We start from the raw sequence: 26,843 nt of genomic DNA on the forward strand, positions 1-26,843 counted from the left end.
ACTAGTTGACACAGAGTTGGCTTGTTTACTAGACAGATATATTCTTAAGCCTGAATATCCTAAATATTTCAACTGCTCATGGTGACTTCTGTAAGGAGGATAAGTTAGACAAGAAATTTGACATTGGAGATTATGAATTATTGAAAACTCTTGATTTGATGCATGTTAAAATGTCTGTGGTAAAATAAAACAAAACAAAACCCCAAAATCATCTTTCAAGGTAAAAAATTATGAATTGTATGTTATGAAGTCTATAATTACTTTAAGATTCTTCAGCACAGATATTTTATATGTGATGGTATGAATGTGTTAGTAGTCAGTTGCCTCAGTCAAGAATTCATATGGGGGATGGGGTCAGACTTTAATCAGAAAGGTCAGATTCCTGTGGCAGGTGCTACAAGCATTTTAACCATTTTAATCACAGTCAACACCAGAGGCCTTGCTAATGAGCGAAGTGAATGTTAAAAACGAATTTTCATTTATGAGATTACTGTTATTCAAGATACATGTTTGGGTTAAAATATGTTAGAGACACTCCTCATCTTTACCAGGACCAGATACAAAAATCCAGCAAGTACTGATTCTGCACTTTTTGGAATGGTACCCAAATTTTGAAGTCCAAACCATGCTGTATCTCTACACTGAATCCAAAGATTCTGATTACATGATACCCTCTATAAGGTTAATTGAATCCTACCTTTAAATTTTAGAATATTTGCATATTTTCCTGGAGTAAACCTTTTACACAGATTGTGATCATAATAACTGATAGTGATGGTAGGGAAGAGTAACTATTACTTACCATACTAAGCTTCTGCTACTGCTAGCTACCGAAAATAATCTAACAGCTGTGCATAACAATATTGACCTAGGACAATAATACTGTGCAAGCCACACACTTTAACATTTATTATTCATTTTTAAAAAAGAGTTTATTTATTTACTTGCAGAGTGAGCAAGCACAAGTAGGAGAAACAGCAGGGAGAGGGAGAAGCAGGTTTCTGCTGAGCTGAGTGCCTGACCTGGGGCTCAATCCCAGAGTCCTGGGATCATGACCTGAGCCGAAGGTAGATGCTTAACCATCTGAGCCACCCAGGTGCCCCTAAATTTATTATTCTTCAGTGAAGTATGATCAGTTCAAAAATAATAGTTCCCTGTAATCCTCACTAACTTCCATTCAATAATGGATTTAATTTTGTTCTTGTAGTATAACATTAAATTTTTCTCTTTCTTTTTTAATATGTGATGAGGATTAAGGAGGGCACTTGTGATGGGCACCAGGTGTTGCATGGAAGTGCTGAGTCACTAAATTGTACACCTGAAACTGATATCACACTGTATGTACACTAACTGGAATTAAAATAAAAACCTGAAAAAATTCTCTTTTAATTTCCTCATGGTTGTATTTGTATAACATGCTTTAATAACCAGATCTTTAAAGATTTCATTCTGCCTCTCTGCATCATTTCTATCAATTGAATAATTTCACAATTCTGCCTTGTCTTTCATCTATTATTACTCATATTATCATTCCCCCCTCCCACAATCCAAACAAGAACTGGGGCCTAGTCATTTAGTTAAGAACACAGTTATCTATATAATTATCCTATGAGATGCATATTGTGGTAAGGGGTGGTAAAGGGTAAGAATGAGCTTGATCATAGCTGGATACTGGACATTAGTTTATGGAGATGAATACCGTGGTGAAACCAATTTTTCTTACCCTATGGGTGCCTATCTAGGCTGCAAAATTATTCTATTCTTTGACATTTTTATCTTAGCTCTTTGACAAGTTCTCTGTTGTTTTTCTGCTCAAGATTCAGATTCCCTATTATTGCTTCCTTCAGTATATTTTTTCAAAGGACAGTTGAAGATCATAAGAAAGCCTATTTAAATGTATCTTCTTTCTGAAACAAACACATTTTCATCCCTACTCTTTCTATTCCCCAGATATGTCCTAAAGAGTATTTTTCAATACTAAGGTTCAATATAAATATATGTTATATATGTAACTTGTATATGCAAATGTGTGTGTGTGTGTGTGTGTGTGTGTGTGTGTGTATGAACATGGTTTCTTGCCAATAATTCTGGGTTGGAATCCAGCTTTTATCAATGGTTTTGCTTTGGGCAACTAACTTAACCTTTCTGAATCACTTCCTTCATGAAACAAGCATAATATCAGTTAGTGTGCACTATACTTGAGAGGATTAAACACATTAAATGCCATGTACATAGTCCAGTGCCTGGTATATACTAGGGCAAAATAAATGGTAGGTATAAGTGCCCAGAACTTTATAGTAGCATATTATTTGGCCCAACATGTTTTGGCCAAAAGGAGTTTGCCAGAAGCCATTTGGCCAAAGCCAGATGCTATTATGTTTCAATAATGACAGCTCAGCAACAATTCTGTGTCTTTAAGTATTTCTTTGCATTTTTCAAAATCTGTTCCTTTTTTTGTATTCTTATATTTATTTCTATTTTTCAATATTTTTAATGGAAAAATTGAACAAATCTAAATATCACACACTGGAATTCTTTTCCATAGTGATCATTTAAATTTTCTTTTGCTGTTTTTATTTGATATAAAGAAACAGTACACATTCATAACACTATATAGAAACATCATTCTGTAAAACAGCATAATAACACCCATAACCCTACCCATCCAGAGACAATTCTCTTTATTATATGTAATTATAAATATTTATATCAGTGATATATATACACACACACAAATACGCAGATTTATGTATATCTATTACTGCCTTAAGTGAACCTTTCTTATAGACCGTAATCATAACACCTTATAGGGAGGGTAATACTTACTTAGCATCCCAAGATTTTGCCATATATATATAACTATATAGACTATATATATCTATAGCCATATCTATCTATTTATCTATCTATCTATTTATCTATGTCTCCTCCCATAACACTCCATATAGGTATGTATAATCTTCACAGAAATATATGTGGTATGTGTTTCTATAAATAATATATGGGTACTTAGGTATGCAATAAATATTGCAACAAAACAATATCATCCAGTAAATACTGGCATAAAATAAAATACAATTTGTTTAGCAATCTATTCAATTCTGGACATTTAATTTTTTATCCAGCTGAGCTCTATCTGAAATAATGAACTTATCTGCACTGAGAAGCTGTAATATGCTTCCCAGATTCCCCTTCAGAAATGAGGGAGTTACTTCCCTAGCTGCTAGTAGTGCTTCTGGTAGATAACCTTCAGCTTGTCAACTCCCTTCTAGGAATTGCCTTGGCTGAAGAGCATCGTCTCTCACAAATTTATATTTCCCTCCCTGAAAGCTCATCTCCAATGAGTGACTAGACATGAAGTTATAAAGGGCTGGTCCTCTCTCCCCAAATCATAACAATTCTGAAGAGTCCCTTCAGCTTCAGGTCACATGAGACCCCTACTAGGAATGCTTCACAGCTCAGCTTCTCCTTCTGCCCTCTTTGGTTGACCCCAAGAGCACTCACAAGTAAACTCCGGTATGCTCACCTGCATCTCAGCTTCCCAGAAACCCAAGGTGTGACATTATCATTTAGTAAATAAACACTAGGCAATTTGCATTAACATCCAGAACAGTTCTGTTCTAAAAGTCTCCATAGTTCTTCATAGCAGAATTTTCCTATAATAACATGCACATTTACTTCCCATTCCCCCTTCAGCAAGTAATTGGAGATTTAAGGTAAGAATGATTTAGAAGAAGGAAGGGCAAAGAAGGTGCAAATATCCTTGCATACCACCCTGGGCTCAAATACACCTATCTCCAGCCACTGAGTTTCTCAAGGCCATCTCATCTTTGACTTGAGGCATACTTATCATACTCCACTGTCTAAAAACCTATTTCAACAGAAGGTACTCTTCCCCCTATTCTCCAAGCATTTCTTCCTAATCCAAGTAAAAAATTCTCATCTATTAGGAAAACACACATTTTCTAAAGCACTTGGACAACAATTTGAGTAAAACAAGTTTCTCTCTTTTTAAAAGTTTGTAGCATCAAATGACAAGGAGCTTTGAAACACTACCATTGCCCTTTTGATTCCATTTCAGATTTGAAAATTTGATTTATTTATGTTACAAAAATAGCCATCACGATTAATTGGTTTCTCAAGTGTCTATCATTTTTCACCAAGGCTAACTGCTGCGATTAGCAAGAGGAACCACCATACAAACCTACTGAATCCTCTAAAATTAATTATTTGTTTTAAAGAATGACTTTACTTGTCTACTTTGATGAATGATGTAAAATACCACCGTTACATTACAGCAAAAAGAAAATGTGACGAAAAGTAACACAAAGGTACAACAAATACAACAGCAGAGTTGAGATTTATTTACAAAGATCTTAAAGCATGCTTTTCATCCTGATAACTACACTGTGACAAAGAGTTTTCTTTCTTTCTTTTTTTTAAAGATTTTATTTATTTATTTGACACAGATAAAGAGAGAGATCACAAGTAGGCAGAGAGGCAGGCAGAGAGAGAGGGGGAAGCAGGCTCCCCACTGAGCAGAGAACCCCATGCAGGGCTCGATCCCAGGACCCTGAGATCACGACCTGAGCCAAAGGCAGAGGCTCAACCCACTGAGCCACCCAGGTGCCCCAACAAAGAGTTTTCTATCCCAGTTTTACAAACACTCAAACTGAGAATTGTAGAAGTTGTGTAGCTTGCCCGTAACACATAAGGCAAACTTCTAGATGTCTGACTCCAGAAAAGCTCATGCCATTTCTGCAAATATGAGAAAAAGCAGGACCCATGTTCACATATTATTCAAGCCCCTCTATATTTGAGGAGAGGGTGGAGTGGCCAAATTACAACAACACTATTCTTTGCTCAATTTTTGTTATGAATTAAAGCTGACATTTGGAGATGTCATCAAAGACTTGAGAAAGGATAAAAAAAGAATGAAATAAAGTAATGACAAAATTTTCCCTGTTTTTCAGTGTTGAGAATCCTTGTTTATACATGTTTATGTGATACATATTTCTCGAGACATTTAATGAAAGAAAATGAATATGTATGTTCATTTCGATTCCTTTGGAAATGAGAAAAGAGATGGTATTCTGTGTCTTTTTTCTCTTTCCAGCTTTTAAATTCCACAATTACTTATATAATGCTACTGAGAAATAGGGAAATTTAATGAAACAAAAAATGAACCCTGAATATAAGATGGTTAGTTTGTTTATAAAGAAATTACCTTTCATTTAAATATTGATTTCTCTGGGAAATCTTTCTTGATACGGAATAGTGACTAGAATAGGTATACCGTTAACCTTTAAAATATCTCATTCTGTAAAACCAAGTGATTTGTTTAGGTGTGAGTGTATGACTTAAGCTAGTCCAATCACACAGAAGCTTGGCACATTCATTTGAAGGTCAAGAAAGGAAAGGTTTTTTTTTCCTTTTTAATATAGTATGGTATGCAAAATATATCCTATAACAGTTATGAAATTGTTGAAGGGCAAAACTGAGCAATGAGCTGGGGTCTTGGGTATGCCATGCCTGAAGCCCACATAATAGTTCCATTTCATAAGCCAATAATTTTCTTTCTTCTTAAAGTCAGTTTGAGTTGGATTTTATATTAGTTGCAATTGATGATATCCTCATGTATTGTCAGATTTAATTTAAAGGAATATACCCAATCATAGAATCTATTTCATCATACTTCAATTGCATGCTTATCTTTTGTTTTTTTCATAGATTGTAAACAATGTCGACTTAACATAACGCTTTGCAAGAAAGAGTCCATAGATCAAAAAATTCAGTTTGTAAAGTATTGACACTTACTTAACTTTATCTATATATAAGGTGACTGTATATCCAGTTTATCCTGGACAAACTTAGTTAACCCTTATTCTCTGGCATCATTAATAATGGCACATATTTTCCTTCTTGTGAATATTATGATTTAGGCAACAAATCATAAGATAGACTATAAGCTGAGTTTTAAAATCAGCCACATTCTTGCTCTTTGTAAGCTCAGTATGATTGGCAAGTGCCCTTAAACTGCCACCTACCTTTGACAATCTCATAGACAGAAGTAACTAACATTATAGATCTCATCCCCCTTAGGATTCTTTAGCTTCCCTTTGTTGCATTCTTTCCGACTTTTAGCCAGCAACCTGCTAAAACTTGATGAATGGGGTTGCAAGATAACCAGCCTGCAAAAGTAACTGTGTTAGGTCTTTAAAAATGACTAAGAGGTATATTTCCTTTTTCACTTTTAGGTGGCAGGTCCTAAGTCCCTGAAGTCTGGATTTCCTTGCCCTCAAAAAGGGTTAAGAGTTCTTTGTTTTAGAAAACTTTGGATTTTAGAAAATGATCTAGAATAACTGAGACCCCTATGCAAGGATAAAAGGGCAGACTTGTTATATCCACCAGGAGATTTCTGTATACTCAAAGGCCTTTCAAAAACTCTTGAAGGACACCAATGGAATGGGGAACCTCAAAAAATAACCATCACAGTGAATTCCCCAACTATCTAGAAGAAAGATTTTGAGCCACATTTTATCTGATTTAGAAAAAAATGAAGATACAGAACATTTCTTATGCTTTAGAGTTGAGAAAGAATTCATTTGTAACTTTATAAAGAATTATCCTAGTATCTTTTCATGTCAACAGAAAATAATTAGACTTAATACTCAAAACCAAATAAGTTCATTTTTAATAGTAGATTTTAAGAATACAATAGAATGATTAGATAGTAATAATATTGGTGGGGCAAGGAATTGATCTTCTAATGGGAAAATTCTAACTGACATCTGCACAGAGTTTGTGATGATGGTAAAAAAAAAAAATTCATCTCAGCTTTAGAGAATTCACAGGTCAGTTCTATATCCTATTCCCTGAAAGAATTATAGGTGCCCTAGTCCTAACACCAAAATATAAATAAAACTGAGGGAAGAAAAAGAAGCAAAACAGGGCTTTAGTGTTAGGATTATACCTTGAAAAATAAAACCAAAAAACAAGCTGTTGAAAAATGCTAGTCAGTATCATGATCACATACAGAGAGTTGCCACATAATTAGAGGTTATCGGAAATAAGCAGGTGTGTACTGGGAGACCAAAAGACAAAATTATCAAAAACTAATCAGCCTCCCACACCTCTGCCTCCAGCCTTACACAACACTTAAAATCACAACCCCTAAATTATCTGAAGAACTTTCCAATGTAAGGAATTAATATATATATATATTTTAAAGAATGAGATCTGACACATTTTATATGACTTAAATATTGGATAAAAAATTTAATACAAAAATTTAAAATTAGATACGATGTAATTTGGAAGCTAGCCAAGTAAAGGGTATTTCTAGGTCATTTAAAACAAATTAACTTTTACTTTGAAACCTAAGCTTTAAGGGTCAAACAAAGAAGAGAAATAAACTAGAACATGTCTCCTAGTTATAAAATACATATTTATTTATTTATTTATTTATTTATTTTTATTTTTAAAATTTGTATGATTTGAGAGAAAGACATAGAGAGGGGGTGATCACAAGTGGGGAAGAAGGGCAGAGAGAGAGGGAGAAGCAGGCTCTCTGCCGAGCAGGGAGCTGGATGTGGGGCTTGATCCCAGGATCCTGAGATCATGACCTGAGCCCAGGGCAGAGGCTTAACTCACTGAGTCACCCATGAGCCCCGTAAAATACATATTTAAAGAGACAAACTTGGGGGAATATCTGTGATTATAAGCGCTCTGCTTTTTATTGATAAAGTAGTTTCCTATTCAGTGTAAACAGGAGTTAAAGAAAATAAGTGAGTGAAACCTCCATTTCAGCTAAGTCTACTTAAGATCCATCATGTCATATGATAGATTCTTCTGAGAAAACAATTAGTACTAGAATCAGAATTACCAATGGTGTCTACTTACAGGCCCAGGGATAGCTGACATTTGACACACTGAGGAGCAGTAGTCTCCACATTTTTCTGACTGAGCACACTTACTATTTAAAAAATTATGGCCCATACATACCAATCCCTACTTACTCAAATTTTATACATGTACAACTTCATTAATACAATAGGTATTTTGTAAAACATCAATAAAATATTAACTTTTAAAGAATGAGAGAAAAATAAATATAAATAGAATATATGGTTCTTATATATTCCCATTAAGGATCTCTGTAACTGAACAGTCAAAGGAAGAGACAAGTGTTTCCACTTAACAACAACAAAACAACATGAAAAGTGTGTGATTTTGGTTTTTTAGACATTACATGGAAAAATGCTAAAATGTATATAGGCATTTAATGCCTTTAAATGATCCTCTATATTGTGTGCTTCTTTCTAAAACTCATACAGGTTTTAATAATCAATATTTAAAAATAAAATATATGTAATATATAAATATATCTTTACAGACAACACTGAGTTTATAGGAAACTGTTCTAAATACTTTCCCTCAGTTATTCATTCTGGAGAAAGCGTTGTTACTTGGTCCCTGGTATAGATCACAATGGGAAGCATAAATGCCATCCTTATAACAACTTTCTTAATTATAGACAGTGTTAAAAGACAAGAGTTCTAAAAGATTAATTTTGTAAAAACAAATGCATATAGAGAAATCAAGTGACTCACAGAGATACGCTATTTTGAATAACATAAGTTAACATTCTCTAAACTGTGCTCCTCAAGATGTTCCATACAAACAAATTCCATGCAGAAATGCTGAGCTAAACAGTGCTAACATTCCTGCAGGACTTTTCAGTGACTTTGCTATGGTGATGTACACTACAGATCCCTATGATGGGCAAAGTCCATGCATGTTTCTCAGTTTATTTGACTTTTTCATGAGGAACATCTGTTAACATCTGATGGAGTTAATGTCTGAGGAAATCTTGAGATATACTAGCCCCTAAGAACAATAGTGTATTTCCTAGTGAAAATCTTAAAATTCATCATTTTCCATTTTTTTGCAGCAAAAATAGACAACTAAAATTATGAGAGGCATGAGGGGCTGTTCTTGTTGGAGCGTGTGGTGATGAAGAAGGAAAAGTCTAAGGCCTGGGCCTTGGGACAGTGCTGCAATAAAGACAACATGTATGACCAAGCACATGCAAAGCAGCTTTAAGATGAGAGGAGAAGGGCAATACAAACAAGGGGGAAAAAACCATAAATGTGCTCTTTTAAAAAAATTTTGTATTAAATGAGCCACATTACTCATTTTCCTGTTTGATCACGTTAGCAGTGGTAATCTTTTAAGTGCTTATGTTTTACCTTGAACTCTGTGGGTGTGTTTGGATCTTTATAATTCAGAATATTAAAATTGATGACCTAACACTATGTATATTGATGCTAATGGATCTCTTCCAGAATATGGCAGGCTAATTAAGTTATTGTCAAAGTAACTGCTTTCTCTTTCTTCAATTAGAAAATATATAGAAGCAAAAAGAAAGAAATGGATAATGTATTTTTCCTTAATTTTATTTTATTGATAACTGAAATAAATTTAAACAGAGTACATGTGTGTTACAGATATTTACAGCAGCACTGGCCAACAGTACTTTGAGCAGGGATGGAAATGTTCTGTATATGTGCTGTTCAAAATGGTAGTCGCTAGTCACACATGCTATTTGAAATGCAGCTAGTGCAACTGAAGTGATTTTTAAATTATAATTAATTGATTTTATAATTATTTATTAAATGATAGAAATGGTTTATATTTTGATTTTGGTTATAGAAGTGCATATATTTGTCAAAACTCCTAACTATACATTTAAAAAAATGAATTTGACGGCCTATAAGCAAACATTTAATAAACCCTACTTAAAAATAAAAAAAACCAGGGCACCTGGGTGGCTCACGTGGTTAAGTGTCTGAGTCTTGGTTTCAGCTCAGGTCATGATCTCAGGGTTGGGGGATTACCCCAAAACGGGCTCCTGTTTAGTGTGAACTTTGCTGGGGATTCTCTTCCTCTCCCTCTCTCTCTGCCGCCCCCCAACCGCCCCCCACTCCTGTGCTCTCTAAATAAATAAACAAATATAATCTTAAAAAAAAAAACAAAACCAAGATAATTATACCAAAAACTATTACAAAGCAAAAATTGTTGTCAATTTTTAAACTACAATGTCGAAACCTTTTAAAATTCATGTGGAAAAATAAAACCTTCCAGGGTTAACTAAATAGCATATTAAGTATATTAAGTATGTGTTTCATACTTAATATTCTCTGCAATTTAAAGAAAAGAGCAAGTGAAAAGTCCTGAGTAAACACTGCAGCATATGCAACAGAAGCATGTCTTTCAGGAATCACTCCCTGGGACAAAAGATGGGTAAGAACTATGTATCAGTATTCTTCATTTTTGCCTCAGTACCTGAAAAAGATGCCTCTTCTTTCTGACCACGATGGTGTCTGATCTGATATCCACTGTCATTCTGACTTTCTCCCTTTCTGGCTGCTTTCAAGATTTTTTCCTTGTCCTTAGTTTTCAGAGTTTAATTATGATGTGTCTTGACAAGGATCTTTTTTGGTTTATCCTGTTTGGGGTTCTCTCAGCTTCTGGAATCTGCATGTTTATGTCTGCGGTCAAACTTGGGAAGTTCTTGGCCATTATTTCTTCTAGGACTATGTCAACCCCAACCTTACTCCACTCCTTTCATAACTGTGATGGCACAGTATTGGATCTTCTGTCCCATAGGCCTCGGAGGCTCTGTTCACTTTCCTCTATTTTCTCTCTGTATTTCAGGTTGGCTTGTATTCATTGTTCTACCTTCACAGCTACTTCTTCTCTCTCCCCTCCACTTGGCTGTCAAGTCCACCCACTTAGCCCTTTATTTTGGTTATTGCATTTTTTTTTTCAGTTCAGAAATTTCCATTTGGGTCTCCTTCAAATCTGCTTCTGCTGAGACTTTTTTTTTAACCATTTGTTTAAGTGTTAGTGATTGTTCACTGAAGCATTCTTAGGATGGCTGCTTTAAAGTCCTTCTCAGCTAACTCTATCATCTCTGTCAGCCCTGGGTTGGCATCTAATGATTGTCTTTTTTTGGACTCAGCTGGAGATCTTCCTGGTTCTTGTATGATGAGTGTTGTTTTTTATTTTTTTTTTATTGGAACCTGGGCATTTCCATCCTATGCTATGAGGCACTGGATCTTACTTAAACCTTCCATTTAAGCTGGCTCCTTCATCCCAGCAAGGGCTAAGGGGGTGGTGGGGCAGGTACTTTCTCTTTCCTGAGAGGTGGAGGCAGGCAGAAGTCCAAACTCACCATGCAGCCTCCCCTGGCACCATGAAGTTAGAAGGCCCATTACCACCCGGTGGGGTTGAAAGCTCCAGCTCTTACAAGTCCTTGATGGTGGGGACGGGGGTGCTCCAGTTCTGAGTGTTTGGCTGGAGTACAACAGTTATTGTCTAAAAGGTTGGTCTTACTAGGCTACCTGTTTCCTGATCCTTCGGTGAAAGAATAGATTTTTAATTTTGGTTTGTCTGTGCCCTTTGGCATTTCTGAATTTCTGGCTTCTTCAGTTCTAAGTCTGGGATAAATGAGGTAAAAAGAAAACCCAGGGAGCTCACTGTTGTGTTACTCTGTGGATCTGAAAACCTGGAGTTGGCCTGCCTTCTCTCTACCTTTGTAACGAATGCTGGAATCTTCTAGGCTAGCAGGCAGAGGACAGGAGGACCATGAAAATCTGTGGTATTCCAGATGGAGATGTTTTAGGAGTGCCACTGCTTCAGGTAGAAAGCATCGTCCACCATGCTGACTGTGTCTGGGAACTGCTGCTCCATGCCTTGGCAGCAGCAACATCTTACTCACTCTAACCCATATTCATGTCCCCCCAAAGCACGATTTTCCCATTGGGCTTCCTCATCTTCTGGCAAGAAGGCCCCCTCCCACTCCCTTCACCAGTCTGGCCAGTGTATCCTGGGCACCACTGGAACAGCTTGTACCTGCCCCCAGATGGCTCAGACCCCAGACCCATGAGAACCCAGACTCCTGGGAATCTGTACTCGTGAGGACCCACCAGGACTTTCCCATTCAGACACCTAGGAGGATGGAAGAGGAGGTGCTTCAAGTTTAATTAATCCAAATATAAATAGCCACATGTAGTTAGTGACTACTATACTAGACAGTTCAGATTTAGAGAATTATACACAACACATATGGTTAATTAGGACATTATGCCTTCAGAATAGAGGAGGGAATATAAACACAAAGCATTCAGTGTCCCTCTGAAATTTACATTGTTTTCAGGGACCTTTGCATGGTGTGATTATAAAGTAACAGAAGTGATGTCTACTACTACACATTACTATTATTATTATTATTCTCTCATGTTCACACCTCCCTGCCATCTCTGCGAGGGGAAAACTAAAACAGGAAAACAATCTGATCATTTTTATCTAATTTAAAGTGTTTAAGTCTGAGGAACAATATACATCTCTTGACGTTAGGAGTGGTCATATGACACATTTTGCTTCAATGCCCTGGAAGCAGACCACTTTTATGTGGGGAGGATAGAAAAGCTTTTCTTTACCTTGTAAATGTAAGCTAACACCTGACACATGCATTTACTCTCCCCATTTCCCGCTTTTCCATTTTAAAACATAGCTACAGAGCTTAGATGTGGTGTAGCCATCCTGCAAGCACAGGAAGGAATGGAACCACATGTTAAGGATGGCTGGGGATGATTGAAGAAGGAATTGGGTAAAGACATTTTTGAGGCTGCTGGACCTAACCTGGAAGAAAGAATTTTGGAGGTCTTGCTATGTGAGCAAATCTCTTATATGTAAAAACTATTGTAATGGGGATTTTTGTCATATATAGCCAAACTCAGTCCTATCAGTATGAATTGGGGTTAAAAAAAAAAAGATTGTCTAATTTTTTTTTAGATTTTTATTTATTTGACAAAGAGAGAGATCACAAGTAGGCAGAGAGAGAGGGAAGCAGGCTCCCTGCCAAGCAGAGAGCCCGATGTGGGGCTCGATATCAGAACCCTGGGATCATGACCTGAGCCAAAGGCAGAGGCTCAACCCACTGAGCCACCAGGTGCCCCAGGATTGTCTACTTTTTAAAAATTCTTATGGTTGGAAATTATAACTCTTTCGGTTAGTTGTAGTAAATTTAATTCCCAGAAGCCTTTCATTCATCACTGACAAAAAACAAACAGAAATCATGCTGCATTTAAAAGTTAAAATATGCATATGCCTCCATAACAGAAATGTTAAATTTTAAATGTTAAGTCATCTGTGAAGATTACATAAATAAACAATCGTTTCTTAAAAACCAGTATGTCTTTAGCTGCTATAGCAAAAAGAAAACTATGCCTGCCTTTAAGAAAATTTAAATTCCTCTCAAGGGTTAACATGTAAAAATGTAAAAGCCCAAATGACACTAAATGTTTATTTTTAAAATTTTTTTAAAGATTTTTATTTATTTTGACAGGCAGAGATCACAAGTAGGCAGAGAGAGAGGGAGAAGCCGGTTCCCCGCTGAGCAGAGAGCCCAATATGGGGCTCAATCCCAGAACCCTGGGATCACAACCTGAGTCAAAGGCAGAGGCCTTAACCCATGAGCCACCCAGGTGTCCTGACAATAAATGTTTAAAAAAGCGGTTTAAGTCAACAGAAACAGATATATAAGAAAACTTATGACTAATGGACAAAATAATTCTGCGATGTGTATATGGACCACATCTTCTTTATCCATTCGTCTGTTGAAGGACATCTCGGCTCTTTACACTTTGGCGACTGTGGCCATTGCTGCTATGAACGCTGGGGTACTGATGGCCCTTCTTTTCACTACATCTGTATCTTTGGGTAATATCCAGCAGTGCATTTGTGGGGTCATAGTGTAGCTCTATTTTACTCAGCCAGCTGAAAGGATGAATACCCAACTTTTGCATCAACGTGGATGGGACTGGAGATTATACTAGGTGAAGTAAGTCAAACAGAGAAAGTTAATTATCATATGGTTTCACTTATTTGTGGGACATAAGGAGTAGCATGGAGGACATTAGGAGAAGGAAGGGGAAAAGGAAGGGGGAGAAAATAGAGTGGGGGACGAACCATGAGAAACTATGGACTCCAGGAAACAAACAGAGGGTTTTAGAAGAGAGGGGTTGGGGGGCAGGGGTGAGCCCTGTGATGGGTATCAAGGAGGGTACAGATTGCATGGAGCACTGGGTGTTATATGCAAACAATGAATCATGGAACACTACAGCAAAAACTAATGATATATTGTATGGTGACTAATATAGCACAATTCAAAAAAAAGAAAAAAAAAGAAAAAAATTTATTTTGCAGTGAGTCACTGATTAAAAAGACCAATATAGATTGAAGTTATCAAAACAAATTTCACAGAGCAGCCAGGGATAGATTTCAAAAGCTTCAATGCTCTGACAAACCAGTCAACTCTACATTTCTAATCATTATAATCAACTTGAAGGAGTGTGAAGGAACCCTAAGTCATTGGTGTTGTTACCTCATAATTGGATTTGGTTCGAACTCACACCTGCGAATGGTTGCACCGTTCTCATCTACAAAGTTCTTAACGCTAAAAATAAAATACATCTTCATTTTGATTTAGAGAACACTTTTACTGTAAAATCTCATTATACGTAGCTTTTTGCCTGCTTACATTCTTTCCATCTGCTATTATCTGCTCCCAGTAACTGTCTTCTTATAGTACCTAACACCTATTATATAAGTTAAGAAAAAAAAATCAAACTTGGGAAGTGTAGTAAAATGGTGGTTTGATTTTTATGTCAAATTTCTCAAGGGGCAGTTATGGTTCTATCTGCAGTAGCTTTTTACGATTTTCACATAATGTGACATGACAGAAAAGCTTAGCCTCAATGGAGTTGCTACAGATTATTTTCCCTCTCACCATGGTCTCATTCTTTCAGATTTAGGGGGAGAAAAGCATGAAGGAGTTAAGTGTAAGTTATTCTCTTCTCTCCACTTTCTTAAGTAGAGATTTATCTATATATTTTCCCAAACTTTGTCCATGGCTTTACCTTTTATTATTTCTAGTTGGAAGGTTTAAAAATAATCCAAGAGCTGAACATAGATTAAATCAGTTTGGCGGGGAGGGTAAAGTCTATCATTTTAAAGTTTATTCTGTTTGAAAGGAGAATATGTCAGGTAAATCAAAGCATTTCTATTCTTGGCATAAATCATACAGAAGATATTCTTTCCCTGAATAAATTATAAGAAATACATAATTCTTGAATATGATGCTACTTGTTTACACAGAATGCAAAACATAAAGATAAGGGAATCTGGAAGGATTTGTGAATTACTAAAATTATGTTCACAGTTATTTTTATAAATCTAATGAAGAATAAACTCACATCACTCTAGAAACCCTGGTATTATTTTTAGAGAATTCATAAAATATCACAAGACCTTAGTCAAATCCTACTGCTTCTATTTCGAAAACAATGCAGCTATGATCACCTTGGAAATTTACTGATTAGTTAACTTGGATTAGGAAAATCAAAAACTTTAGAACATATTATGCAGAAATAAATTTTCATCCCCAGGTTACTGGATAAAAATTAACAATATATGTGAAAAGAAAAATCTAGCTTAATTTCTTCTCTAAGAGAGAGGCAGGCACATACTAAGAGGAAGGAAATAAATGATTAATTCATTCAATTTAATATATATGATTAAAACCACCATAGCATTTTTTCTTGTGGCAATTACCTCTCTTTGCCTTTTATGCTTTCCTCACAGAATATATACTCTAAAATTAGAACTCATATACTTTTTTTAATTTTATATTTTAAGGTTTTATTTAAATTCCAGTTAGCATACAGTATAATATTAGTTTCAGGTGTGTAACACAGTGACTGAACACTTTCATACATCACCCCAAGCTCATTACAAGTGGACTCCTTAATCCCCATCATCTATTTAATGTATCCCCCTAAACTTCTCCCCTCTGATAATCCTCAGTTTGTTCTCTACAGTTAAGAGTCTGCTTCCTGGTTTGCCTCTCTTTTTCCCCTTGGGTCTTTTGCTTTGTTTCTTAAATTTCACATATGAGTAAAGTCATATGGTATTTGTCTTTCTCTGACTTATCTCACTTAGCACAATACTCTATAGCTCCATTCACGTCATTGCAAATGGCAAGACTACATTCTTTACTATGACTGAATAATATTCCATTGTGTGCATACATATACATATGTACATATATACATATACAAATATATATACACTTTATCTATTCATTGGCCAATGGTCACTTGGGCTGCTTCCATAGTTTGGCTTTTGTAAATAATGCTGCTATAAACATAGGGGTGGATGTATCCCTTTGAATTAATATTTTTGTTGAGTACCTTTTCATGTGTTTGTTGGCCAGTAGGATGTCTTCTTTGGAGAATGGCTATTCATGTCTTCTGCCCATTTTTTAATTGGATTATTTGTTTTTTTGGGTGTTGAGTTGTATAAGTTCTTTATAGGTTTTATATACTAACCCTTTATCTGGTATGTCATTTGCAAATATATTCTCCCATTCCATAGGTTGCTTTTTAATTTTGTTGTTTCCTTCTCCATGCACAAACTGTTTATTTTGATGAAGCCCCAATAGTTTATTTTTGCTTTTGTTTCCCTTGCCTCAGTGGACATATCTAGAAAGAAGTTGCTATGGCTCATGTCAAAGAAGTTACTTCCTGGGTCTCTTACCAGATTTTTATGATTTCGGGTCTCACATTCAGGTCTTTAATCCATTTTATTTTTGTGTATGGTAGGAGAAAGTGGTCCAGTTTCATTCTTTTGCATATTGCTGCCTGTTTTCCCAGCACCATTTGTTGAAGAGACCGCCTCTTTCCCATTGGATGCTTTTTCTTGCTTTGTTGAAGATAATTGACCATATAGTTGTGCGTTCATTTTTAGGTTTTTTTATTCGGTTCTATTGATCCGTGTGTTATTTTTGTGCCAGTATCATACTGTTTAGATTACTACAGCTTTGTAATATAACTTGGAGTCTGGAATTGCAATGCCTCTAGCTTTGCTGTTCCTTTTCAAGATTGCTTTGGCTATTTGGGTTTTTTGTGTTTCCATACAAATTTTAGGATTGTTTGTTCTAGTTCTGTGAAAAATGCTATTAGTATTGTGTTAGGAATTGCATTAAATGTGTTGACTGCTTTGGGTAGTATATTTAAAAAATATATATTTGTTCTTCCTATCCGTGAGCATGGAATGTCTATTTCTTGGTATTGTATTTAGTTTCTTTCACCAATGTTTCATACTTTTCAGAGGACAGGTCTTTCACCTCTTTGTTTAGGTTTGTCTGTAGGTATCTTATGTTTTTAGTGCAATTATAAATGAGATTTCTTTTTTTAAAAAAGATTTTATTTATTTATTTGACAGATAGAGATCACAAGTAGGCAGAGAGGCAGGCAGAGAGAGAGAGAGGAGGAAACAGGCTCTCTGCAGAGCAGAGAGCCCGATGTGGGGCTTGATCCCAGGACCCTGAAATCATGACCTGAGCCGAAGGCAGAGGCTTAACCCACTGAGCCACCCAGGCACCCCAATGAGATTTATTTCTTAATTTCTCTTTCTGTTGCTTTATTATTGGTATATTGAAATGTGATAGATTTCTGTATGTTGGTTTTGTATCCTGTGATTTTGCTGAATTCATTTAGCAGGATTTTGGTGGAGTCTTTGGGTTTTCTTTAAGTAATATACCATTCGTAAATAGTGGAAGTTTTACTTCTTTCCTGCTGATTTGGAAGTTTTTTTTTTTTTTTTTTTTTTTTTTTAAAGAGGGGAAGAGACAGAGAGAGAGAGAGAAAATCTTAATCAGGTTCCACACCCAGTGTGTATCCTAATGCTGGGCTCAATCTCAGAATCCCAAGATCATGACCTGAGCCAAAATCAAGAGTTGGACGCTTAACTGACAGCCACCTAGGGATCCCTGGATGACTTATTTCTTTGTGTTGCCTGATTGCTACAGCTAGGATTTCTAGTACTATGTTGAATAAGAGTGGTAGAGGAAAAGCTCTCAGTTTTTCCCCATCGGAGATGATATTAGCTGTGGGTTTTTCATAGATGGCTATTATGATGTTGATATGTTCTCTCTAAATCTACTTTGTTGAGGGTTTTTATCATGAATGGATGTTGCACTTTGTCAAATGCTTTTTCTGCATCTACTGAAAGGATCATATGGTTCCTATGCTTTTTTTAAAAAAATTAACATGATATATCACAATGATTGATTCGTGAATATTGAACCATCCTTACAACCCAGGAATAAAACCCACTTGGTTGTCGTGAATGATTTTTGAATGTATTGTTGGATTTGGTTTGCTAGTATTTTGTTGAGGATTTTTGCATCTAAGTTCATCAGAGATATTGGTCTGTGGTTCTCTTTTTTGGTAGTATCTTTATTTGCTTTTGGTACCAGGGTAATTTTGGCCTCATAGAATGAATTTGGAAGTTTTTCTTCCTTTTCTATTTTTTGGAATAGTTTGAGAAGAATAGGTATTAACCCTTTAAATATTGGGTAGAAGTCACCTGTGAAGCCAACTGGTCCTGGACTTTTGTTTGTTGGAGCTTTCTGATTACTGAATCAATTTCTTTGCTTGTTATCACTCTGTTCAAGTTTTCTATTTCTTCCTGTTTCAGTTTTGATAATTTACATGTTTGTAGGAATTTACCATTTCTTCCAGGTTGTTCCACTTGGTGACATACAGGTTTTTCCTAACATTCTCTTATAATTGTTTGTATTTCTGTGGTGTTGGTTATTTCTCCTCTCTCATTTGTGATTTCATTTGGGTCCTTTCTCTTTACTTTATGATGAATCTGCTAGAGCTTTATCAATTTTATTATTTTTTTTCAAAGACCCAGCTCCTGTGTTTGTTCCCTAGCCTAAATGTGGTAAGTTTTAGCTAGATGTGCTCTGGTCTGCTTGTGAAATGAGACCTGTCACCACCTCCACCAAAACTGAGAACTTGCAAAACTCTCTGGGAGATGTGGTGTGGGCAGGGGTTTGTGTTGATCTTCTGGGGGAGGGACCCACAACTCTGGGACTGAGGCTAGTGTGGCTGGGTAAGGCCGTTCCACCAGAGAGCAGGGGGTCAGAACTTAGCCTAAGCAATTTTGTAGCCAGGGTCTGCATTGTGCTGCTTCCAGTAAGTGAGTCTTTGTTTATGCTGAGGGGATAAGGAAGAAAATGGCACTGGCCAGCTCTTTTGTTACAGGAGAGGCACCTCCAAGCATTCTGCCTCTCAGCGACAGGCTTCAAGAAGAGTGAATAATCTCCCCGCTGTGTGCCCCAGCCACTCTTTGGATCTTGTTTCCATGCTGTATGCATCCTTGCTGTTTGCCTAACTTCTCTCCGGAGTAGCACAGTGCCTTCAAGGTTCTATCCCAGCCAAGCCCCCTGACCTTTAAAACTCTAGACTTTAAGTCCCACTGGTTGCAAGAACTCAGGGAATCCAGCCCCTCTAACTTTCCAAGACAGTGGCTATGGGGAAACATTCTCCTTGTGCATTCCCCTGAATCCCTTTCTCCCCTAAACCAACTCTCTGCACTTCCTACCTTCCTCTATGTGGACTCTTCTCGCTTTAGTTGTGGAGTTTGTTTTGTCAGTCTTCAGGTTGGTTTCTGGGGGTATTTAGGATGATTCGATAGTTATCTAGTGGTGTTCATGGGATGAGGCAAGCCTAAGGTCCTCCTACTTCACCACCATCCTCTTCTCTCTGCCTATTCTTTTTAATCCCCAGGAACAGATAACACTGATATCCTTCACCAGCAAGTGCTCAACAAATAACAGATGAATGAAAACTTAGTCTTACACCAAAAGTCCTTTAAAGTTAGTTATTATATCTCTAATGAATCTGAATGACATTGTAACTCAGGTCTCAGAGCAGGCATTTGAGAGATAAAATATATTCGTAGTATTTATTTTCATTGCAAACTCCTAAAAATATTTATCTCATATGTGAGATATATATATATATATATATATATATATATATTATGTATATATACATATATACACTAGTAGTTATGTGTGAATATTGTTTTATCTTAATCTCAATTATTCACTAACACACATGGGAAATCAAATTCAAATCCGAACTCCTACTCCACTCTTTCCAACATCATTTCCTAATAGTCCCTTGCCTGTCTTTAGCATGCCTTGCAACATGGATTTTCAAAGACAATTTGTTGAACTGAGGAATGAATGAACAAAGAATCATGCACCTAGCATTAACATTACCTACCATTACCCTAACATTAAGTGCAACAGTAGGAGGAACTTACAGTATTGCACACTGCAACTGTAATTATAGACTTCAAGGACCCAAAATTATGGTGAAATGAAAAGCTCCCAGAGCAGATAATAACATTCAGAGTATAATAGCATTATATAGTTTTCAAAAAAGATGAAAAGACATTGATTTAGTTATATTAGTTATATTGCTTTCTAATAAGACAGAGAAGATCACATATTTTAGGTATTTTTATGAAAATAATAAAAGCCATTTCATGTAAAGGATTTATTTATAATCAAGCAAGGAAATTTTGAAGTAGAATTCACTATTTAAAAACAATGACAAACATAAATTTCCTTATCAGAATCCCACTGGTATTTTAGTGAAAACACAGTATACTGGCTTTTATCAGAATTCATGTAAATATCATGGTTCAGTTTTACTTGATAAGGTTTTGACAGAAAATTTTACAGTGAACTGAATGGAAATGTATTTAAGATATGCATTTCCATTCATAGACCTTGAAATATGTAGTTTAGTAAAACTTATGTTTATCTTTAAGCCAAAAAGTGTATGGTATCACTTTCCATAAAAAGGTTATGACACTTCAAGAATAGGATTTTTTTGTGTTTGCAACTCTATAACCTTCATCTTTAGAGGAGTTTATTTTATCATGACCAGAGTATAATCTAAATCAAATTGTGGACAGTGACTTATCCTTAGATCCTTCCATGAAGATGAAAGTGAATTTGGCTCTCATTAGGTAGGGAGAGAAAATTGTATGTATGTGGAGCAGTGATTCACAGTTATGAACTTTCTACAGGAGACATATACATTTGTCAGAAGATAATTGCAGTACCAAATTTGCAAATATCCTCAGCCAAACATATTATAACATTATTCATCATAGAATATAACACACACCTTCTATATGTGGAAAGACAACACCCTCTGGAGTGTGTTTCTTATGCAAGGTTGTACAGAAGTACGAAGATGAGATATCAAGGGCTGGATGGTTGTTAAAAGAAAAAAAAAAACAGAATAATCAATCTCCTCACCCTAAGATGACTGTCCTACAACTTGTGAGGTCTGTTGGATACCCATGGAAATAAACTGTGCATAACTTGTTTTAATTTTGGTGGAGAAATGAGGAGATGCTTAAGAGATAGGGCATCATAGAAAAAGAAAAAGAAGTAAGAAACATTCATAAATGTAATGATTTACATTAGGGCAATTACATTCACTAAATCACCCTATACCAATTAACTGTATTATCTGTAGCTTTTCTCATTTGTTGAATAAGGGAAACTATTTGCAATATCTATTTTGCTGCTATGCTCATGACAGCAGAATAACACCAAGAAATGTTCTCTTTTGTTTTGTTTTTAGTTTAAACAATGCCTTTTTTCCCCAACACTGTTTCACCAATCCTTCTAGGTCTGTGCTAGACAAGTTTTTTTTTTTTGTCATAAGATTATGCCTGAAATTCTCATTGAAAGTTATAATCAGAATAATTCTGAACCCATTCAATTGCTCTTTGTGTAGATACAGCCAGAGTTCAAAAAATAATCATGAAACTTTTATTAAAGGCTTTGACCTTAACAATAAAAAATCAAACACATCCAACTAATTATTTTCCATATAAATATAGACTGTATGTACTGAAACTGCTTATTCAATTTTTGGATAATGAAATCTCCCAGGTAGAGGTGTAATGTGTAGTTAAAAATGAATCTTGAATAATGCTATTATCATCTTGTTCAGATTGGCCAAATTTTCTCAACTCCAACCTGGAGAGGTCTTATTACAGGATAAAACTCCTTCACCAATTCAATTCTTTACTCAATGCAGGGCCCGTGGTTTAGATTTAGTCGTGAATTACCCTGAACACCTGGCCAAAATGACTTGAAAAAAGACTATAATTTATTTAGCATAGGCAATCAGATATCAGCAGTATAAAAAAATAATGATATCATATGGCTATCTAAATCTTACCTATTGATAGCAACACAATTCCCCACTGCCCCAAAGCTCTCCTCAAATTTGCCATCTACCTTTCTTATCTCCCCAACCTCTCACTCCCTCCAACCCCCCAACCCTTTTTCCATTTCTCCTGTCCTCCCTCTCTCTTTCTTCCTAATTTTCTCTCCTTCCTTCCCTCTTTCCCTCCTCTCTTCCCCTCTTCGTCTTTCCCTCCTTCCTTTCCCAAATGGTCATATTTTCAGTGAAAAACTATAGACATATTTTCCCTTCATTTGATAGATTATGTCAGTAAAAGAAAACTGAATAATTGTCAAAACAATTTTGTTTCAATTTTACTTAAACATATGATGAAATAAAAAGAGCATTTTTAAAAACCAGACTTTTTTGATATGAAACTATGAATTACAAATTACACTCTGCTATTAATTCACAATGTTAAGAAATCAACTTGGAGCTTCATGTATGTTTTACTTTTAAAGGTTTAATTTGCATAATTTGCATCCCAATTCCTCTACAATATAATGGTATATTTTTTTACTCCCTAAAGTTAAGCACTCAAGTTGCTTAATTTTTTAAATGGCTATATTTTATAAACTTTAAACAATTTATAGTTGTCATTTTAATTTCTATTTTTTTGATTAATATAATTCACTTAGTAAAAATGACTTTTTTTAGTAAACATTACTTCTATTTCAAAATAGTGGCAGCCTAGTTTTCCAAACTAAGAACATAAACAACTTAAGTGAAAGGAAAACAGAAGCTTAATATCAAATATATGATTTTGAATTCCAGGTCTAGAATTATAAAGAGCTCACTTATTCAAATATCTGATCCTTCTTCCCTTACTGGGAAGAATAATTCAATCACTCTACGTCTAAAAAATGTTATTACAACTTCTTACCTAACTTATGATGCTTCGTAGCTACAATTAAAATCCCAAATTTCAATCTCTATTAAAAATAAAGCTATTGTTTCACATTTCATTCACATTATCCATCAAGCAATCAGAATTTATTGAGAACCAGTATGTACAAGGGTCAAACTTAAATTTAAGATCCTGAGGAATAAATGGTCTTTATTTCAAGGTGTCCCTGCAGCAAAGGCGAAATAGATAAACATACTGCTTAGATCCCATCCTCACTTACTACAAATCCCCTTTACTTGTGCCATCCTCCATCCTGTTCTACATATTCTTGCCTGAGTTCAGGGATATTTATTGCTTATTGGCTGCTCAGCATCTTTTCCACTTTCTATTTTCAACAGATCCCCAATTTCTTTGGAGGGGAACAACCCCTCCCTCACTGTGAGGGGTTTTGGAAGGAGATGGTTTTAAAGCAAAGTTCTCTGCTCTCTTCTAGCTAAGAGATGGGTGTGTGACCCAAGCAAGGTCAACTGGACTCCCTCTTCCAGGACTTTGTATTCTGAACAGTTAAACAGTATGCAGAAAAAAGAGGATCGCAAAGACAGCCTGGAGTAGGTATTATGAACCAGATGCCCGGATGTGCTCGGGCAACTTTTCTTTTTCTAAACCTTTCCCACTGCCTTCATGCCAGTTCCAGTGCATTCACCTTCTGATTTAATCAGAGGATGTGTTCTGTTGCTTACATCCAGAAAACCCTATTGATAGTCAACAAACTACATCTGATGATTTTACCTTTTTGTTTAAAATACTTCAAGCATTGCCACTGCCTGCAGGCCATTATCAAAACTCCTTGTTCTAGCAAGGAAAGATCTCCATTTCATAGCCCCATCCCTCTCTATCCAACTTCATCAATTTCTTCCTCACCCCCTTAATTTCAGCCATATGAAATCACAATTTATGTAACACACTACATTGTTTTCCACCTCAGCAAAAAGTAGAGTTTGTTTCTTCTGCCAGAATCACCTTTCTGTTTTATCTACCTGATTATTTCCAACTTGTTCTTTAATACGTGGCTTAAGTTTTAGCTTCTTCAAGAAATTTTTCCTGACCTCCATTTTCTTCCCTGGCTTAGTCAGGTGCCTCTTCCTGAAGTAAGGCCCCAGAGCATCCCTTAAACATGTCCAGGGAGGGAGAAACCTGCAGTGGGGACCCTGGAATCAGACTGTATGAGTTCACATTCCACTGTTGTCTCTTTATTACTTGAACTTGGGCAGATTATTTAACATCACTGTGCTTCAGTATCAATCTCACAGTGTAGTGAGCATTAAGTAATGCATGTGAAGTACTTAAAAGTGACTAGCATATAATTAGTGTTAAACATGTGCTAGGTATTATCCTGTAATTTATTTCTATTAGTGTTGTTATTGCTCTTTTTTCCTTCACCTGCTTTAATCTATGAATTGCTATCTTATCCAAGTCTGTAGTTACCAGGCACTTAGTAGTAGCTCAATAAAAATTTGTTAAATGAACATATAAATAGTCACTGATAGTGTTTTGCAGTTTATAAAGTCCTTTGGAAATATTATCTCATTTCTCACACTTCAACTATTAAAGTTAGGATTGTTTTGTTTATAAGTTCACATAGAGAAAAATGTTTATTCCCTGATATTGTAATAAATACATCCCCAAACTAATCTCTTTTTTTTGTCCCCCTCACACTTGTTTAATGTTTATTTATGGTCATTTTACTGACCATTTAGTGATAGAAAGCTCTAAAAGTCAAGAACTTACAATGTCTTTATAGCTCATTTTTTAATATGAGGGGGAAAAAGCAGGAAAAGCACTCCATTATTCAGCAAGAAAAGGGAAATTTTATATATATAATACTTATATGTATATCTCTGTATACAAATATACATAACTCTATCTCATTATATAACATTTAAAATATATAAAATTAAAAATTAAAAAATTATATGTGTATCTATGATACACACATATTTATATATATGAATAGACTTATCTACATATATGAAATATATATATCACATATATGTGAAATATTTATATATATATGAAATAGACTTATTAATTATCTTACTTGTTTTCAGTAAGCAACACAGGGTGGGAAGCATACAATATATACAATGACATATATATATATATATATATATATATATATATATAGCATTTGAAAAATCCTGGCTTTCTGTGACCCTGTGAACCTAGGCATGGCACTTGAACTTCTCCTCTGAATTAATTTTGTATCTGTCTTTAAGACTATCATTTTGAAGAGGCATCAAATTAGTGGTCATTTTGGAAAAAGACAACCTTATTTTTCTGAACGCTACTGAGCAGGTAGATTCTAAAAGTAGATCCTAAAGTTAGGATCACAAAAGAGTGTACATTTCCTCTCCCCCTCTAATACCCAGTGGCTTTTACAAGAGGTCATAATGCCAGTAGCAGAATGGGGTGTAGATGTGGAAACAAACTCTTATTTTCATGCAATATTATTATATGACAAAGAATTTACATGCTACAAATGGTGTGAGGAAGCAGATTTAAAATCTAATATTAATTACTAATATTAGTTAAGTACTTTTCAGTAAGCAAAGCAAATGGGAAAGCATTTTTCGTATACTACCTAATGTAATCCTCTTAACAACCTACAAGGCAAAGATGGTATCATCATTCACATTGTGGTTCAGGGAGATTGAATAACATACCAAGGGTCTCCAACTGTAGGAAATGAGCCAAGCTTTGAACCCAGGCCATCTAACTCCAAAGCCCTTGCTTTAAGCATTGCAGCATATTGTTTTCTCTGGCTAGTACTAGTCTTGGAAGTATTAGTATAACTTGATATGAAACTGTGTAAGAACATAATCTCTTATTTCTGCATGTATCAGCGCAGTGAAACTGTAAATGCTTAGCACTGTGTCTGGCACAGACTGTATATATAAAAACATATATATCACCAAATGGTAGCTACATTTACATTAATACTGGCAACCATATATGTAGTAAGAATACTTAGGCTTAGAAACCAAACAGATTTGGATTTTAATCTTTTCTCTGCTACTTACTAGGAGTATGGCATCTCAATGGCTTGTGCTGAAGGAAGTACCTACTAATACTTGTTCTAAAGGAGCAGTGAAACAAATTATACATATTTATATAAAAGTTACATATCTTTATATTCAGGCATGTCCATCACTATGTGATGAATATGAATGTGAACCCGTGTATCCTGTGCCCAGAAAAGGAAACCAAGATCCAGAGAATGAGTTGACCACAATCCTGTCATTTACAAATGACAAAGAACACTTAATTCATATCTCCTGAGCCTCAAATCAAGGTGCTTTAAATGCAGATTGCTTACTAACCACTTATTTTTATTCCTACTGAATTGCTAAAGTTCATTTTACAAAGGAATCTGTCTGCCTTACTCCCCGCTTTTTTAAAAAGTATTTCTGTAACAACTAAATCCCTTCAATGCAATTTATTACCTCTAGAAAAGATTTGAAAATCATTTACCAGTGAAATAACTATAGCACATAAATATTTCAAAGAACTATTTTTCTTATTCATCCAGAAATATAAAAGAAACACAGTGTATTCATTTTAGCTAGGTCAACCAGATTTATACCAATGTATTCCTGTTTCTAACTGATATCATGGTTTTGCGGAATGGATTCCAAGAGGCTGATGAATGCAATCTTTATATTAAAAACATGTTTATTTGACTGTAGCATTGCATAAATACCAATATTAAGATTTAAGGTATTTAAAAATGT

The 26,843-nt window shown here is 35.4% G+C and overlaps 1 protein-coding gene across 4 annotated transcripts in view; it reads right to left on the reverse strand.

Moving 5' to 3' along the window:
* DMD (dystrophin) overlaps nt 1-26,843 on the reverse strand; it is a 2,197,254-nt gene that overhangs the window by 600,520 nt on the left and 1,569,891 nt on the right. The gene's annotated exons all lie outside the window — the stretch shown is intronic.

Source organism: Lontra canadensis, unplaced genomic scaffold, assembly GCF_010015895.1.
Source record: "Lontra canadensis isolate GAN:19392208 unplaced genomic scaffold, GSC_riverotter_1.0 scaffold86, whole genome shotgun sequence".
Classification (NCBI taxonomy): domain Eukaryota; kingdom Metazoa; phylum Chordata; class Mammalia; order Carnivora; family Mustelidae; genus Lontra; species Lontra canadensis.